This window comes from Anolis carolinensis, unplaced genomic scaffold (assembly GCF_035594765.1).
Source record: "Anolis carolinensis isolate JA03-04 unplaced genomic scaffold, rAnoCar3.1.pri scaffold_10, whole genome shotgun sequence".
NCBI lineage: Eukaryota > Metazoa > Chordata > Lepidosauria > Squamata > Dactyloidae > Anolis > Anolis carolinensis.
The window spans coordinates 27,320,846-27,341,205 of NW_026943821.1; the positions used below are offsets into that span (position 1 = coordinate 27,320,846).

At 41.4% G+C, this 20,360-nt stretch overlaps 1 protein-coding gene across 2 annotated transcripts in view; it reads right to left on the reverse strand.

Moving 5' to 3' along the window:
- The window catches only part of fgr (FGR proto-oncogene, Src family tyrosine kinase), a 38,419-nt gene extending 29,719 nt beyond the window's left edge, over window positions 1–8,700 (reverse strand). For both annotated transcript variants that reach the window (XM_062962150.1, XM_062962149.1), the window contains exon 1: window positions 8,587–8,700. The gene's annotated coding sequence lies outside the window, so the exon portion shown is untranslated. The remainder of the gene's footprint in view (window positions 1–8,586) is intronic.
- Window positions 8,701–20,360: the final 11,660 nt, after the last annotated feature.

Here is a 20,360-nt window from a genome sequence, read left to right on the forward strand (position 1 = left end):
CGTACTCCTTGCAGTGCATGGGTTCCTTAAAAACTGTTTTTATGGTAACCGATGAAACGAAATCAGAGTAAACTCAAATAGTAGGAGGGTTGGAGGGAACTCCTGAGTAATTAAGGTTCAGAATGCAAATCCATTCTAACCTGCTTATGAATAAGCCCAGCAAAACTCAGGAGGGTCTACGTCCATGTCGGTCTGCATAGAATCACACCACCAAAAGCCCGATCTGCCCAATTCCATCGTTGGTGGGGTTCAAGGCGCGCTTTGATCGTAGGTGAACTATAAATCCTATCAACTACGACTCCCAAATGTCAAGGTCTATTTTCACCAAACTCCACCAGTGTTCACATTTGGGCATATTGGGTATCCGTGCCAGGTTTGGTCCAGATCCATTGTTGTTTGAGTCCGCAGTGATCTCTGGATCAAGGTGAACTACAACTCCCAAACTCAAGGTCAATGCCCACCAAACCCTTCCAGCATTTTCAGTATGTTCAGAGCTAACGACTCTGAACAAAGGATGCCCCCAGGCAGAAAGCCAGGAGATGAAGCTATTCAATGCTAATTGAGGTGATTAACTACAACATTCACACTGGCCTCCAACTGACAAAGAGTTCTTCTCTCACCCTGGACTTTCCACAGATAGATATAAACCTTCCTTGCTTAATTTCTCCATATACCTCTCAACCTCTGAGGATGCCTGCCATAGATGTGGGCGAAACGTCAGGAGAGAGTACTTCTAGAACATGGCCAGACAACCTGGAATACATACAACAACCCTGATTAACTACAACATTCACACTGGCCTCCAACTGACAAAGAGTTCTTCTCTCACCCTGGACTTTCCACAGATAGATATAAACCTTCCTTGCTTAATTTCTCCATATACCTCTCAACCTCTGAGGATGCCTGCCATAGATGTGGGCGAAACGTCAGGAGAGAGTACTTCTAGAACATGGCCAGACAACCTGGAATACATACAACAACCCTGATTAACTACAACATTCACACTGGCCTCCAACTGACAAAGAGTTCTTCTCTCACCCTGGACTTTCCACAGATATATATAAACCTTCCTGCTTAGTTTCTCCATTCCTCACAACCTCTGAGGATGCCTGCCATAGATGTGGGCGAAACGTCAGGAGAGAATACTTCTAGAACATGGCCATACAGCCCGGAAAACATACAACAACCCTGTGATCCCGGCCATGAAAGCCTTCAACAACACATTTTCATGGAAGTTTGGTGTGCCAAGTTTGGTTCAGTTCCATCGTTGGTGGAGTTCCGAATGCTCTTTGATTGTAGGTGAACCATAAATCCCAGCAACTACAACTCCCAAATGACAAAACCAATCCCCTTCCCAACCCCACCAGTATTCAAATTTGGGCATATTGGATATTTGTGCCTAATGTGGTCCACTGGATGAAAATACAGTAGAGTCTCACTTATCCAACATAAACGGGCCGGCAGAACGTTGGATAAGCGAATATGTTGGATAATAAAGAGAGATTAAGGAAAAGCCTATTAAACATCAAATTAGGTTATGATTTTACAAATTAAGCACCAAAACATCATGTTATACAACAAATTTGACAGAAAAAGTAGTTCAATACACAGTAATGTTATGTTGTAATTACTGTATTTACGAATTTAGCACCAAAATATCACGATATATTGAAAACATTGACTACAAAAATGCGTTGGATAATCCAGAACGTTGGATAAGCGAATGTTGGATAAGTGAGACTCTACTGTACACCCTGCATATCAGATATTTACATTACGATTCACAACAGTAGCAAAATGACAGTTAGGAAGCAGCAACGAAAATAATTTTATGGTTGGGGGTCACCACAACATGAGCAACTCTATTAAGGGGTCGCGGCATTAGGAAGGTTGAGGACCACTGCATTTTTGTACAAATCTTATGCGTACAACAGCATGGACTGCGGAATGGGAAAAACTTTTTGAAAGTATGTACAGTAGAGTCTCACTTATCCAACACTCGCTTATCCAACGTTCTGGATTATCCAACGCATTTTTGTAGTCAATGTTTTCAATATATCGTGATATTTTGGTGCTAAATTCGTAAATACAGTAATTACTACATAGCATTACTGCCTATTGAACTACTTTTTCTGTCAAATTTGTTGTATAACATGATGTTTGGGTGCTTAATTTGTAAAATCATAACCTAATTTGATGTTTAATAGGCTTTTCCTTAATCCCTCCTTATTATCCAACATATTCGCTTATCCAACGTTCTGCCGGCCCGTTTAGCTTGGATAAGTGAGACTCTACTGTATTATTATTATTATCAGGGTCTGGTCAATGAGAAAAAAAGCCCAAGCAAAACACACCGTAACCAAAATTATCCCCTAAAATGATTTTTTTGGTACGGGACCAAAAATCTTAAGCAACTCTCCAAATCCCAAGCAGTATAGAATATACAGTAGAGTCTCACTTGTCCAACATTCGCTTATCCAACATTCTGGATTATCCAATGCATTTTTGTAGTCAATGTTTGGGTGCTTAATTTGTAAAATCATAACCTAATTTGATGTTTAATAGGCTTTTCCTTAATCCCTCCTTATTATCCAACATATTCGCTTATCCAACGTTCTGCCAGCCCGTTTATGTTGGATAAGCGAGACTCTACTGTATTACTTCTTGCTCTGTTGTAGCAAGCGTCACACTTCCTCCTCTCCTTTCCTTTTGTTTCTTTGGCCTTTTGTACTTTCCCAAGAATGTTTTAGCCGAAGAAGATTTCCGCCCAAGGATCCAGAGGGTGAGCAAAGGAGACGGGACGGAGGAGCGAGAGCCAGGCCTTGGTGGGAAGGAAGGAAGGAAGGAAGGAAGGAAGGAAGGAAGGAATTGGGTGGGAGCAGAGCCCACGGGGCAGGAAGGGGAAACATCTTGCCCAAGGCCAGGGAGTGAGTCAGGGCAGGAAGATGCTCAGTCCCGGCTCTGGCAAGCCGGCATCGCCTCCCTCCTCAGCTTCCTGTGCAGCAGAAGGTTTGGGAGTCACCGACGATGCTGAATGATGCATCCAGTCGAAACTGTGGCAGGCGGCCAGGACCGGCCCTAACATGGAACAGGGCAAATCTGCCGCTTAAAGGGAGCAGGTCCCAAAGGAAGGGCTGCTTTCCTTCCTCTGACCCTTCTTTCCTCTTTAAAGGCAGCCAGGCAGGCAGAGAGTGCTGCAACAGAGTTTAGGAGCAAAAGGAGTTTAGGAGTTCGGTTTTAGTTGGTTAATTGCAGAAATGTCCATGTACCTGCAGCCAATGTTCCTTTAAGAGTTGGGAAATAATAATAATAATAATAATAATAATAATAATAATAATAATAATAATAATAATAATTGTACTGCTTTGTTCGAAGTCAAAAATCAGAAACTCCTCAAAGCACAGCAGACAAAAAAACCAGTACAAGAAAACCGCACTACAAACTAGAGCTGACAGCTGGCACAACAAAACGTTGCATGGAAAGTTCCTTGACAAAATTGAAGGAAATGCTGATATAAGGAGAAGACCTGGCTCTGGCTCACGAATGGGAACCTGAAGAAGGAGACAGAAGGCCTGATCCTTGCCACCCAGGAGCAAGACATCAGGACAAAGGCAATTAATAATAATAATAATAATAATAATAATAATAATAATAATAATAGAAGACCTGGCTCTGGCTCACGAATGGGAACCTGAAGAAGGAGACAGAAGGCCTGATCCTTGCCACCCAGGAGCAAGACATCAGGACAAAGGCAATTAATAATAATAATAATAATAATAATAATAATAATAGAAGACCTGGCTCTGGCTCACGAATGGGACCCTGAAGAAGGAGACAGAAGGCCTGATCCTTGCAGCCCAGGAGCAAGACATCAGGACAAAGGCCATTCAGGCCAAGATTGAAAAATCAGCTGATGACCCAAAATGCAGACTGTGCAAGGAAACCAACAAAACCATTGATCATATCTTCAGCTGCTGTAAGAAAATTGCACAGACAGACTACAAACAGAGGCACAAGTATGTGGCCCAAATGATTCATTGGAACTTATGGAATTTACAACACCATAAAATTGCCAGCAGCGTGTGGAAAGGAATGAGGAAGTACTACCACTAAGGACTCGGTGTCACAAATGGACATTGAAGTAACAGCTCCCCTGTGGCCAAAATCAAGCATACCCTCATGAAGCCGGAAGCTGGAAAATGCTAAATTGCCTCTGTGTCTGTCTATATATTGTATGTTTAATGGCATTGAATGTTTGCCATGTAAATGTGCATTGTAATCTGCCCTGAGTCCCCTTTGGGGTGAGAAGAACAGAATATAAATAAATACTGTAAATAAATAAATAAATGTTAAATTGCCTCTGTGTCTGTCTATATATTGTATGTTTAATGGCATTGAATGTTTGCCATGTATAATGTGCATTGTAATCTGCTCTGAGTCCCCTTCGGGGTGAGAAGAACAGAATATAAATAAATACTATAAAGAAATTTTTAAAATGTGAAATTGCCTCTGTGTCTGTCTATATATTGTATGTTTAATGCATTGAATGTTTGCCATGTATATGTGCATTGTAATCTGCCCTGAGTCCCCTTCAGGGTGAGAAGAACAGAAAATAAATAAATACTGTAAATAAATAAAAAAATGTTAAATTGCCTCTGTGTCTGTCTATATATTGTATGTTTAATGGCACTGAATGTTTGCCATGTATAATGTGCATTGTAATCTGCTCTGAGTCCCCTTCGGGGTGAGAAGAACAGAATATAAATAAATACTGTAAAGAAATTTTAAAAATGTGGCATTGCCTCTGTGTCTGTCTATATATTGTATGTTTAATGGCATTGAATGTTTGCCATGTATAATGTGCATTGTAATCTGCCCTGAGTCCCCTTTGGGGTGAGAAGAACAGAATATAAATAAATACTGTAAAGAAATTTTAAAAAATGTTAAATTGCCTCTGTGTCTGTCTATATATTGTATGTTTAATTATGTGCATTGTAATCTCCCCCGAGTCCCCTTCGGGGTGAGAAAGAAGGGCAGAATATAAATACTGTAAATGAATAAGTAAATAAATAAATAACTGAATGACGAAACATTTTGCACAGTGAATGATGCGCAGCAGGGCAGCAATTCCTTTTGCATGTATTTTTTTACAAGGAAGGTGAAACGAACGCTTGTGTGAATTCCATGAGACGCTTGCAGAACCTCACGCTTCCCAGATGTCACCGAGAGCCTCGAATAGGCAGAGAGTTGTCTTGGGGACAAGAAAGCATCGCGGGGGTTATTTCAAATGCTACATCTTGTACTTGGTGAGTTCCTGAGTACAAACTGCGTGTGCTCCGTGGCATTTCTGAGCGGCGCACATATGCCGGGAAACGGAGGCATCTGCCTGCACGACACACGCACACGGAGGCTGCAGGTCACGCGTGTCTCCGCTTGAGACATGCCCATGCTATCCATACAACGCAGGATACTTTGCCATGCAATTTGTGCACCCAAATTAATCCACAAACACAAAATCAAACATGCTTTCAGGTTTCCATCTATGTACGAAATAGAAAGGTAAGAAACAACAATCGCAACAACACCCTTTTGACAACATTTCTAGAAGTTCTAGTCACCCACAAACCCAATCAACAATTGGGCCTCGGAGATTTGGGATATTGCAATAAATGATAAATTGACATGTAATATTAAAATTAAAAGAGGGTTATTATAAAAGGATGATTTTGGGAAGATATGGGGAAAATTTATAGAGTTTGTATATGTAGAAGGTAAGGAGGAAAAAACCTGTAAAAGAAACAATGGAATTTTGGAAATAAATATTGTAATTGGCTGGTCTGGGGTGAAGGGATAGCACTAGGCGAAGGGTCACAAAAGGTAAATAATATGAGTATGTAATATAGTTAGAGAATGAAAATACTATAGGAGCTATGATATACATAACTCTGTATTGCAAATTTGTTAAAGAATGTATAAGTTTTAAGTACCGAATATGTAAAATTCACAATTTTTCAATAATTTAAATTAAAAAACTGGAAAAAAGTCAACAATAACAATTGGGCCTCACAGTTTACAGAAAGCCTACACATACAGATACAGTAGAGTCTCACTTATCCAACATAAACAGGCCGGCAGAATATTGGATAAGTGAATATGTTGGATAATAAGGAGGCATTAAGGAAAAGCCTATTAAGCATCAAATTTGAATAAGTGAGACTCTACTGTATAATGACAATACTGTTTTATCATTGTATGTTTGTCTATTTTAAGTTGCATCGTGATGATTTTTAATTGTGAGCCACTTTGAATCTCGGTCTGGAGAGATAAAGCGGGGTATAAATATTGCAAATATATATATATGTTATTTATAATAAGATAATATAACGACAACCCTGTTAGTTGTGTCCTGATGTTTTTTCAGTGTGAGCCACTCTGGAGAGATAAAGCGGGGTATAAATATTGTAAATATATATATATATTATTGTATATAATATAATATAATATAATAATATAAATACATTATTATAGATAATAATATAACGGCAATCCTGTTTTATCATTGTATGTTTTTCTATTTTAAGTTGCATCGTGATGATTTTTAATGGTGAGCCACTTTGAATCTCGGTCTGGAGAGATAAAGCAGGGTATAAATATTGTGTGTGTGTGTATATATATATATACATATATATATATACATACATATATATATATATATATATAAAATTGTATATAATAAGATAATAATATAATGGCAATCCTGTTAGTTGTGTCCTGATGTTTTTTCAGTGTGAGCCACTCTGGAGAGATAAAGCGGGGTATAAATATTGTAAATATATATATATATATATATATATATATATATATATATTATTGTATATAATATAATATAATATAATATAATAATATAAATACATTATTATAGATAATAATATAACGGCAATCCTGTTTTATCATTATATGTTTTTCTATTTTAAGTTGCATCGTGATGATTTTTAATGGTGAGCCACTTTGAATCTCGGTCTGGAGAGATAAAGCGGGGTATAAATATTGTATATATATATATATATATATATATATATATATTAATTATTGTATATAATATAATAATATAAATACATTATTATAGATAATAATATAACGGCAATCCTGTTTTATCATTGTATGTTTGCCTACTTTAAGTTGTATCGTGATGATTTTTAATTGTGAGCCACTTTGAATCTTGGTCTGGAGAGATAAAGCGGGGTATAAATATTGTGTGTGTGTGTGTGTGTGTGTATATATATATATATATATATATATTATTGTATATAATAAGATAATAATATAATGGCAATCGTTAGTTGTGTCCTGATGTTTTTTCAGTGTGAGCCACTCCGGAGAGATAACGCGGGGTATAAATATTGTAAATATATATATATATATATATATATTGTATATAATATAATATAATAATATAAATACATTATTATAGATAATAATATAACGGCAATCCTGTTTTATCATTGTATGTTTTTCTATTTTAAGTTGCATCGTGATGATTTTTAATGGTGAGCCACTTTGAATCTCGGTCTGGAGAGATAAAGCGGGGTATAAATATTGTAAATATATATATATATACATATTATTGTATATAATATAATAATATAAATACATTATTATAGATAATAATATAACGGCAATCCTGTTTTATCATTGTATGTTTGCCTACTTTAAGTTGTATCATGATGATTTTTAATTGTGAGCCACTTTGAATCTTGGTCTGGAGAGATAAAGCGGGGTATAAATATTGTGTGTGTGTGTGTGTATATATATATATATATATTATTGTATAGAATAAGATAATAATATAAGGGCAATCCTGTTAGTTGTGTCCTGATGTTTTTTCATTGTGAGCCAGTCTGGAGAGATAAAGCGGGGTATAAATATTGTAAATATATATATTATTGTATATAATAAGATAATAATATAACGGCAATCCTGTTTTATCATTGTATGTTTGCCTATTTTAAGTTGTATCGTGATGATTTTAAATTGTGAGCCACTTTGAATCTCGGTCTGGAGAGATAAAGCGGGGTATAAATATTGTTATATATATATATATATATATATATATATATATATATATTATTGCATATAATAAGATAATAATATAACGGCAATACTGTTTTATCATTGTATGTTTGCTTGTTTTAAGTTGCATCGTGATGATTTTTTCCTTTGTGAGCCGCTTTGAGTCTCGGTCTGGAGAGATAAAGCGGGGTATAAATAAATAAATAAATATACACGGAGGGGGCGGGGCTTGTGCGGAAAGGGGCGTGGCTGGCGAGGGCGGCCAATCCGTGGGCGTGTCTAGGATCTGTACCTGAATGGCCCTGGGATTGGAAATGGGAAAGAAAGGAAGGAGCCGAAGGTGGCGAAGGGAGCAAGCCGAGCTCTTTAGTCCCTTAAAGCGACACGCACCGCTTTGGCGACCAAGACCCCTGCAGGCCCCCCCCCTCCCACGCGTGCCCAGAGCCCACGGGACCCCCGCCCGCCCTTCCTTTTCCCCGGGCTTCGTGGCCCCTTTTCCCTCCCGGTGTCACTCACCTCTTGTCGGGCGGAGATGAAGGCGAGGATGGAGGCGAGGCTGCGCCGAGGAGAGGCTTCCCATGAAGCCGCCTCCCTCCTGGACCCGCCCCTTTCCCGGGTGGGAGGGGGGGAGGGAGGGAGGGGGGGAGGGCCTTGGAGGGGGGCGGCAGCGCCAGGCGGCAGGGACACTCCACCCCAGCCCAGCCCAGACACAAACCCGAACTGCCACCCCGCAGGAGGTCTTCTTCAAAGCCTTTTCCAGCCCACCGCCATCTCTTTGCATGGGCCAACTTGGGCCCTCCCTCCTTCCAGGTGTTTTGGACTCCAACTCCCAGCCTTCCTGGCCTCAGGCCCCTTCCGCTTAAGCGGCTGAGGGGGGAAAGGAAAGGGCCTGAGGCCAGGAAGGCTGGGAGTTGGAGTCCAAAACACCAGGACTCAATGGACAAGGAATGTTGAGGTTCCACCTGAACATCAGGAAGAACTTCAGCAGTGGAACTCTCTGCCTCGGAGTCCGGTCGAAACTTCTTCCTTGGAGGCTTTACATTTAAACTATTGGTTCCCAACCTTTTTTTTTTTTTTTGACCAGGGACTGCACTGGCCGGGGACCAATCTGACCAGGGACAACTTTGACCGGAGACCGCTTGACTGGGGACCATTTTGACTGGGGACCACTTGACCAGGGACAAGCTTTGCTGGGGACCACTATGACCAGGGACCGCTGTGACTGGGGATCGTTTTTGACTGGGGACCACTCTGACTGGGGACCACTTTGGCCAGGGACTGCTTGATCGGAGACCGCTATGACCAAGGACCACTTTGACCATGGACTTCTTTGACTGGGGACTGCTTGACTGGGGACCATTTTGACTGGGGACCACTTGACCAGGAACAACCTTTGCCGGGGACCACTATGACCAGGGACCGCTGTGACCGGGGACCATTTTGACCATGGACTGCTTGACTGGGGACCATTTTGACTGGGGACCACTTGACCAGGAACAACCTTTGCCGGGGACCACTATGACCAGGGACCGCTGTGACCGGGGACCATTTTGACCATGGACTGCTTGACTGGGGACCATTTTGACTGGGGACCGCTTGACCAGGAACAACCTTTGCTGGGGGCCACTATGACCAGGGACCGCTGTGACCGGGGACCATTTTGACCATGGGCTGCTTGACTTGGGACCATTTTGACCGGGGACCGTTTTGACCGGGGACCACTTTGACCAGGGACTGCTTTACCAGCGACCACTTGACCAGGGACTGTTTTGATGGGGACCATTTTGACCAGGACAGTGTATTTATTTTATTTATTTACAGTATTTATATTCCACCCTTCTTTCTCACCCCGAAGGGGACTCAGGGCGGATCACATTACACATATAAGGCAAGCATTCAATGCCTTGACATAGAACAAAGACAAACACGGGGCTCCGAGCTGGCCTCGAACTCATGACCTCTTGGTCAGAGTGATTTGTTGCACTGGCTGCTCACCAGCCTGCGCCACAGCAGTTTGGAGAACAGTCACAGAAAGTCACCAGCAAAAGTGTCCACCTTTGTCCCAGGGAAGTGCTAAGCCAGGCGCCAGTAAGTTGGCAAGACAGGCACAATTAGGAGCAAAAAGTCGTGGGAAGCAAGTTGTCAGGCAGAAAATGAAAGGAGTCCCATTGGTGCCTGAGGAAGAGCAACATCATCCTTGAGGGTCAACCCAAAAGCCACCCAAGTGGGCAACCTCTGAAGCGCTCCACAAGCCTTCCAGCAAACCTCAGCCTTGCCTGGTCTCCTGGCCTTGGGATCGGTCCCAGTCAGACTCCTTTTCCCCTTCCATGAGAACGGTTCTTCAGGAGGACGTGGGTTGGAATAAAGGGATCCCGGCTTCCCGAAAAGCCTTCTGAGGACGTGCATGGAGGAGGAGGAGGAGCGGGGGCTCTTTCAACTGGATCCAGCCGAGTGACAGGAGGACAATTGTTCCTGTGGCTTGTAACCAAGTGACTGGAGCCTGGTTACCGGGTTGGGTTTTGCAAAACTCTTGGTGCAGAGGTTTGCAACACAAATAGGAAGGAACTGGAAGGGGCTCGAGAAGTAAAAGTGAGAAGCGGCAGCTATTTCTGGGAGCAGAGCAATGGGAGAAAGAAAGGAAGGGCGTCATCTCATCCTGGTTTACCGTTGGGTTCAAAACAGAACAACCAAGCAGAACAAGATGACTGCACCGCACATAACGCATGCAACACAAGCCAAAGCTAAAGTGTTCTGAGGTTCTGGTCAATCTCCACCCACACGGATGGATCTCTCTTTAAGCAGAACTCTTCACAGCTTCCTGTTGAGGCTCCAACTTGGTCTGAGCCACAGTGGTCTTCCTGGTGTTGCCTTCGCTTCTGAATTGTGGCTCAGCCTTGACAAGTGGCTCAGTATAAACAGAGGCCAAAGTGTCGTAGGACTGAGAAATATCTCCAAGTGATAAGGTGGCCAGATTCAAGCCAGGCATATCCTCTCCTAGGATTCTCCATGGCATTAAAGATAAAGGCAAAGGTTTTCCCCTGATGTTAAGTCCAGTCGTGACCGACTCTGGGGGTTGGGGCTCATCTCCATTTCTAAGCCAAAGAGCCGGCGTTGTCCGTAGACACCTCCAAGGTCATGTGTCCATAGGCATGACTGCATGGAGTGCCATTACCTTCCTGCCAGAGCAGTACCTATTGATCTACTCACATTGGCATGTCCATAGACACCTCCAAGGTCATGTGGCCACTGGCCTGACTGCATGGAGTGCCATTACCTTCCCGCCGGAGCAGTACCTATTGATCTACTCACACTCTGGGGGTTGGTGCTCATTTCTATTTCTAAGCCAAAGAGCCAGCATTGTCTGTAGACACCTCCAAAGTCATGTGGCCACTGGCATGACTGCATGGAGCGCCAATGTTACCTTCCTGCCAGAGCAGTACCTATTGATCTACTCACATTGGCATGTTTTCGAACTGCTAGGTTGGCAGGAGCTGGGGCTAACAGCGGGCGCTCACTCCACTCCCGGGATTTGAACCTGGGACCTTTTGGTCCGCAAGTTCAGCAGCTCAGCGCTTTAACACACTGAACCACTGGGGCTCATAGTGTTACCCATCATCCATTCTCCTCCTTGGTTTCCACCCTCCTTGGCAACAGACACACAGTCCACATTTGGTAGCGGCTGCGCATAAACAATCCACACTGACCTTTGGAGTTGGTGAGTGAATGGATGGGCCGTTCCTCCCTTATTTTTTCCTGCTAAATTTCCTTTGTTTCTATTTTGCACATTTCCGGGCGGTGGGGGGATTCCTTGAGCGTGCCATTCCTGCTTCTTCAGGATACAAAGAATCCATTAAGGAAGGAAGGAGAGAAGAGCTACACCTCACAACCTCTGAGGATGCCTGCCATAGATGTGGGTGAAACGTCAGGAGAGAATACTTATTTATTTATTTTATTTATTTCCAATATTTTTATCCTGCCCTTCTCACCCGAAGGGACTCAGGGCGGCGTACAATTGGCAGCAATTCGATGCCAACACGTAATTAAAAACAAACAGCATATAAAATCTATTACAAACAGTTAAATCTATATATATATAAAAGAGTGATGGAATCCCGGCGACCGACAAAACAATAAAACTAAAGGCCCCGCAACCTCGAAATTTGACAACACAACCCATCATCCATGCCTCTAGGTTGATACAACAAAAAGAAAAGAAAGTCCTAATTAGAGGGAGAGAAATAATTGTTTTTATCCAATTGCTGCCAGTTAATAATAATAATAATAATAATAATAATAATAATAATAATAATAATAAAAAACTTTATTTATACCCCGCCACCATCTCCCCAACGGGAACTCGGGGTGGCTTTAGAAGGCTAAGTTAGAAGGCTAAGCTCCACCCACTTGGTCTCCTGGCAACCCACTCAGCCCAGGGGACAGGCAGAGTTAGGCCTCACTTAGGCAGCTTCTGCCAACCCTAAAGTTCAAAAACATGCCAATGAGAGTACATGAATAGGTACTGCTCCAGCGGGAAGGTAACGGCGCTCCAGGCAGTCATGCCGGCCACATGACCTTGGAGGAGTCTATGGACAACGCCAGCTCTTCAGCTTAGAAATGAGATGAGCACCAACCCCCAAAGGCAGACACGAGTGAACTTAATGTCAGGGGAAAACCTTTACCCTTTACCTAACTACCACCAATTCCTCAATACTTTATTTCCCAGAACACCAGACTTAGCCACAGCAACGCGTGGCCGGGCACAGCTAGTACAGTATAAAATATAAAACATATAGTTAAAATCCGTTCATCTAATATCCTTGTGCTTTATCCATACATCCATACATCATACTTCCGGAACATGGCCACACAGCCCGAAAGACATACAACAACCCTACAGTTCATCCTTCACGTGAGCCTGAAACTCACACATCCAAGTTGCTCTCATGCTTTGGGAGCCTGGCCTGCAACTCCCTCTCCTGCTCAGAGTGAAGAACAACTTCCTACTATTCACTTATTTAGACACATAGATCCACTAACAATGCAACGGTGGCACAGGATTGAGCCTGACGCTCCCTCTACTGCTGGGTGTAAAGAACGGCACCCCACTTGTCAAATCCAGTAAGAGCTTGTGTGAAAGTAATCACACTCACCTTGGAGACCTTGGAGACATCATTCTCAAGACCCCACTCCTATGGGGCCCTCTGCCTCTCCTTTCAATGGGACCCACATTAGCTTGAAACCGCTAATGCACAGAAGGATCATGGAGGGAGATGTCATAAATCTGAGCGCAACGGAGAAATCCACAATTTCCGATCCCATGGACAGATGCCCATTTTTTAGGCAGTTCTACATGCCTGCGATGGAGTGGAGTCAATCTGTGTCCAGCTTAGAAATCTTCCCGTTTTGACACACAGAAGAGATGGAAGCAGTCCCGTGTCATTTATTTATTTATTATTTATTATTTATTACATCATTTCTACCCCACCCTTCTCACCCATCAGGGGACTCAGGGCGGCTTACAATATACATCGGAAACACAGTTAAAATTGATCATTTGATGGGCTCTGTGGGAGTCCGTCTTTGAAGTGTGTAGAAACTGAGGAGGAATACTGTCTGATGAAGTCCTTAGTGTCCCTTCAGTGTAGGCAAGCCATAATAATATATTATAACTAGCTGTGCCCGGCCACGCGTTGCTGTGGCGTTGTCTGGTGGTGTCTGTATTTTATAGGCAGTGTGGAAGAGGCCTAAGTGAGGCCTAACTTTGCCTGTCCCCTGGGCTGAGTGGGTTGCTAGGAGAACAAGTGGCCAGAGCTTAGCCTTCTAACTGGCAGCAATTGGATAAAAACAATTATTCCTCTCCCTCTAATTAGGACTTTATTTTTCTTTTCTTTTTGTTGTATCAACCTAGAGGTGTGGATGATGGGTTGTGTTGTCAAATTTCGAGGTTGGGGGGCCTGTAGTTTTGTTGTTTTGTTGGTCGCCGTGATGCCATCACTCATTTATATATATAGATAATATTGTCGCACCTCAGGCTAGCTTCACCTTGTTATATACACCAAACTGTACACAGGTTGAAGTCTTTTTAGTTTATTAGAAAATAGATGAGAAAAAGTTCTTTAAAAGGCAAAAGTAAAGTTCCAAAAGTTGGTTACAAAATAAAGCCTTGGAGAATAATTCAGGAAATCACAAGGAATAAACAAAGTCCCATTAGAGCATGACAAAGTCCCAGGAACATGAACACATAGACTGTAAGATAATCCAGGAAAATGAGAGCTTGCTTCTTGGTTGAACGAAAGTTGCTTTGACAAAGGTTTGTCTCCAAACACATTGCTTCAATACCCTTTGCAAAGCATGAAAGCATTTCTCTGGCCTCTGACCTCCCTCTTGTTTGCGATTCTCACACTCCTCCGAACCCTGAATTCCAAATGGTCAGCCTGCTCGTTAGTTTGCTGAGCCTCGTTATCAGACTGAGAACTGTCCTCCTTTTCCAAGTCGATTTGCACCTGGCTACTTTCAGTATCATCATCATTCCTTGCTATGGGAAAATGAACTTGCACTCTCTGTTCCTCATCTTCTAAAACAGGGACATTTTGAACCTGAATCCCATCATCTTCATCAGAATCAATCTGAGATTCCAACTGAGTCACAACAAATATATATTAGCACAGCTGGTCAATCACCAGCTGCAATAAATCTTATCAATCGAAAGGTTGGCAGTTAGAAGCCCGGGTCGGGGTGAGCACTCAACCTTCAGCCCAGCTCACTGCCCACCTAAGCAGTTCGAAAACAGCTGTGAGTAGATTAATAGGTACCGCTTAAGCAGGGAGGTATTTTATGGCACCACAAAAAGGAAATACGGGTATGGGGAGGATTATATGAAGAAAGGTGATCATGCAGGTAACCTGCACCCAAGCCATGTAGAACTTTCAAGATAATAGCCAACACTTTATACTTTCTCTGAAATTAATTAGCAACCAGTGGGGGTGACTTTAGTATAATGATTTTATTTTATTGCTGTGTTTTATCATATGTTTTATAATGACTGTGATTTTATTTTATGCCTTTTAATTTTATTTGTGTGTTTTTTGTATTTGATACCACTGTATGCTTGTTTTATATCTGTGAGCCGCCCCGAGTCCCTCTGGGGAGATGGTGGTGGAGTATAAAAATAAAATTATTATTATTATTATTATTATTATTATTATTATTATTATTATTATTTTATGACACAGCAAACAAGATAGATATGCTGGATTTTGTATCACAAAATCACAAGTCGAACACTTCCCAAGTGTCTAGGACTGTGTGATGTATTTTCGGATTATTATTATTATTATTATTATTATTATTGACACAACGACGTTGTATGACACAGCAAACAAGATAGATATGCTGGATTATTATTATTATTATTATTATTATTATTATTGGTATAATGTGCTGTCTGCAGAAGATGCTTCAGCCGTACTTCATGCAAAGGAAAATCAGCCTGTTTAGCAAGCCTTTCAAATGATGATTTGTTATGCGACAATATTGGATTTTTATATTTATTTCACATAAAGTTTTCTCGCCCCAAAAGGGGTCACAGGTAGAAAGGTTTGTGAAGCCCTGTTATTGGCGATATTTCAGAGTAAGCAACGGGCAAAACCCTCTCTGAGTATCCTTTATGTAGGAAAAACACTATGAAATTCACTGTAGGTTGACAGAGGACAATCTGGAGGTTCCCAGTATATGGATAAGTGTGATCAAGGTCTAGGTTTTGCAGATCCCAGTTACGGTGCTAAACCACTCTGTGTCACAGGATATCAGCAAAAGCAAACCCTGGATAAACCCCACTGTCACTTAGAAGTAACAAGTTGGCCATACATTTTGGGTTTGACAAGCCAGGCAGATTGGTGATGGCCAGAGGCGGTTCAACCACCAGGCCAACTAGGCCGTTGCCTGTGGCGCCATCGTATTGGGGGCGCCATCGAGGCAGCTCCTGTCTCCTGCGGCCTGCCTCCACAAGGTATTGAACTGCTTTTTCTGTTGATTTGTTGTAAAACATTATGTTTTAGTGCTTAATTTGTAAAATCTTAATGTAATTTGATGTTTAATAGCCTTTTCCTTATTCCTCCGTATTATCAAACATTTTCGCTTATCCAACGCTTTTATTTTTCAGTGACTGGTTTGGGGGGGGGGGGCACCAAAATTCTGTTCGCCTACACTTGAAAAATACCTAGGACCGTCTCTGGTGATGGCAACCTTTTGGGGAATGCAGTCAAACTCACCCAGCAGTTTCCACACACCCTGCGTGAAACCTGGCTGCACCCATCTATTTGTGTGGGTGTTAGAGGTCACCCCAGAAAGGGTATTCTAGGCTACTTCAAGAGCTTCTCATTCCTGGCAAAGGAGAGATATTGATCCTCTGAATAACCCAAATAACTCTATCGATCTTCATTTCCATGCTGGAGAAGGAAGAATGCTCTGCAGGAAGGTCTTCATATTTCACGGCCAAGGAGATGCAAAAAGCATCCGGTCCACAATCCTTCAGATTGTTGAGGGGCCGGATTATCATTTGAAACAAACAAACAAACAAACAAATTCCTTTTTTAAAAAAATAAATTTTTATTTTTTAAAACACAAAAAATACATACCGTAGACATACAAAACATTTACAATTCCCACCACCAACACGAGGATTGTTTTCTTTTTACATATTCGTTTCTTTATGAGACAATTTTTATATCTTTATCTTTATCTTATACAAACAAAAACAAACAAATTCCGATGCACACTGCATATGTCTTATTTGTAGTGCAAAAACAACAACAACAAGAAGAAGAAGAACAATGAAAGAACAATACAATATTTAAAAATAAAAACAATTTTAACCAACATACATTGATCAGGATTTCAATGGAAAGTGTGGTCCTGCTTCTGGCCAATGAGATAGTCAAGTTAATTAGGGTTGTTGTTGTTGTTGTTGTTGTTGTTGTTGTTGTGTGCATTCAAATCATTTCAGACTTTGGGCGACCCTAAGTCTAAAATTTATTTATTATTTATTTATTTATTTACTGCATTTATTTATTACATTTGTATCACACCCTTCTGACCCCAAAGGGGACTCAGAGTGGTTTACAAATTATATGTACATACAATATATTATATTATTAGCATAGCCCAATATTAGCATTATATATTACTATATTGAACTATACTACTATACTGTAATATTATTAGTAATATTATATGTAATATAGAACATATAATTAATATTGTTATATGGTGTTATTATTAGTGTTATATTGTATTACATTATAATATTATTATCAATATTACAATTAATATTATATTATAAAACTGAGGGCGGGGGCCAGGTCAATGACCTCGGAGGGCCGCATCCGACCCCCGGGCCTTAGTTTGGGGACCCCTGGTCTATGCCTTTCATAGTCTTACCCACAGCGCATGGTATTTCCAAGCCTTGAACTGCTTCTATGCTTTTTGGAAGGCTCCCTGCCAGCCTTTGGGGAGGTTTTTCCGGCTCCTGCACCGCCGTTGTCAAGGCTTGTGAAATACTGAGTTGTACATATCGTGATGCTGATTTTCCATACCCTGCGTTGCTTCAAAAGAGCCTAAACGCAGGCACCTGCTGGTTCCCTCCCCTCGTTTTTGGCTTTTTTGGTGTGCCAGCCTTGTGCAAATGGAATACACACCCCTAACAACTCATCCTGCCTCACTGAGATCTGGTATCACTTGAAAATGGGTGGAGAACTCACACACAAAACCCCTTTCCTCCTCCAGCATAAAAGCAGGAACTTTTCCCAAAGCAAAACTCTTTCAGGAACACAGCAAACACGGGAAACTTGAATCATGAACTCGAGAGCTGAGGCAGGAACCCGAACCTTTTGGCAACGTTGTCAAGTAAACATCACTTAATTTAAGCCTAAGCCTGACCAAGAAGCCATGAGATCATGCCTCACACTCCTGGGTTTCAAGAATCTCTCATGGAGTCTCTCTGAATAAACTAATCAATCTATCCTTCACTCCATAGACCTAATCTGATATCGCGGGAAAACTCCCCATCAGCTGAAGGCCGATTCCCAAGAGAAATGGACCTTTCACTGGTTTCCCTTTCCCCTATTGCTAAGGAACAAACATTAGAATCCAAAACATCCTCTGTTTCATCTTCAACAGCCTGCACTTCTCTCTGGTCTAAGGCCTGCACTTCTCTCCGACCACACACAGACTCCTCCATTGGAAACCCATCATCCCCCTTGTCCTCTGAGAAATCCCTGGCCTCTTGCTGAGCAACACCTATCTATATATAAAAGGGTAATGAAATTTCGGCCTAGGACAAAACAACAAAACTACACATCCCAGAAACACTAAACTTGGCAGCACAACCCCTCATCCATGCCTCTACATTCATACAACAAAAAGAAAAGAAGTCCTAATTAGAGGGAGAGGAATAATTGTTTTTATCCAATTGCTGCCAGTTAAAAGTCTAAGCTGTGCCCACTTGGTCTCCTAGCAACCCACTCAGCCCAGGGGACAGGCAGAGTTAGGCCTCACTTAGGCCTCTTCCACATTGTCTTTAAAATGCAGATTATCTGATTTGCACTGGATTATATGGCAGTGTAGACTCAAGGCCCTTCCACACAGCTATATAACCCATTTATAATCTTATATTATCTGCTTTGAACTGGATTATCTGGACTCCACACTGCCATATAATCCACTTCAGTGTGCATTTTATACAGCTGTGTAGAAGGGGCCTCATATAATCCAGTTCTAAGCAGATAATATAAGATTATCAATATAATATGTAATAATTACTGTGATATAATAATACAGAACAATATAATCACTAAAATCGGGACAGTAAATAAAGAACAACACTCTGAAAGCATAAGCCACAACAACGCGTGGCCGGGCAAAGTTAGTTATGTTATATTTGCTTTGCTGTATTAAGAGTTCAAGCTCATCTTGTTTATTTCCCATTCTCTGTGCATTAGTGTAGCAACACCAAAGACCATGGGCTATCCACTCTAAAACTCTTCCTTCAGTTAAAAACCCGGCTAGGAGCCATCAGCTGCTACTAGTTCTTCATTGTCAAGGATATGATTCCATTTATAGGCATCTTCTGTTAGCTCAACATTCAAAATCCAGTTTCAGGATAAAACTGTCCATTGATAGTTTAGCACCCGGGCAGTAGGCACACAGGTCACCTAGCCAGTTTTCCTCACTGGAGGAAACTGGGATAGTTTTGTATTCTCTCCCCATATAAATGCAAATGGTTGATCTCAGGTTGGTGCTATACCTATTAATTAGCCTATGCAAATAGTTATGTACATTGCTGCATTGATTATATGTGTCTTCTTTTTGGTAATACATGTGTGGCAATGCACAATTACTCACCAAAATACAGTTTCGTATTTTTTTTTTAAAAAAAAAGATGACCTTGTTGTTGTGTTTTTAAATCATTCCCAACTTAAGGATGGCCTTTGCTTTCCCCTAAGACGGAGAGAGAGGGACTTGCCCAAAATCATCCGTAGCCAAGCAGGCATTTGAATCCTGTTATCCAGAGCAATCCAAAACAGGCATCCTTAGCAATAAACTCTGCATTCAGCGGAATTCATAGACCATCAGTCCCAGAGACAACAGAAGCTTGTGGTCAGCCTAAATTTCACAAGGTAGAAGATCAAGATAGCTTATGAGCATGAGTTCATAACTCATTGCTTTACATCAAAGGCAAAGGACTTTCAAAGACTGCAGAGAGATGACTGCAACCAGCAAAATCTCCTTTCGTAATGTATTGTTTTAAGCTACCGTACAATTGTCCCAGGTGGAGTTAGCCCTTTGTTCTTCCTGTTTTCTTTCTTTTCTTTTTTAAAATATATTTTTATTGAAATTTCATATACCATAAGAGAAAATAAGAAAAATTTAGTATACATCGAAAGTGAGAGAACAATATTTTTATTATAGAAAAGTAGGAAAAGTGAGAGAAAGAGAGAGAGAAAAACAGAATGATAGTGATGGAAAAGAAAGAAAGAAATGTATGTGTATATATATATATATATATATACTAGCTGTGCCCAGCCACGCATTGCTGTGGCTTATGGGAATCCTTTGTTGGCCAGGTGGAATAGCAGTGAATAGCCTTGCAGTCTCAAAGCCTGGCCATTTCCTGGAGTAGCTGGAGCTGTTTGTTGTATGAACGTAGAGGCATGGATGAGGGGTTGTGCTGCCAAGTTTAGTGTTTCTAGGATGTGTAGTTTTGTTGTTTTATTTTCCTAGGCCGAAATTTC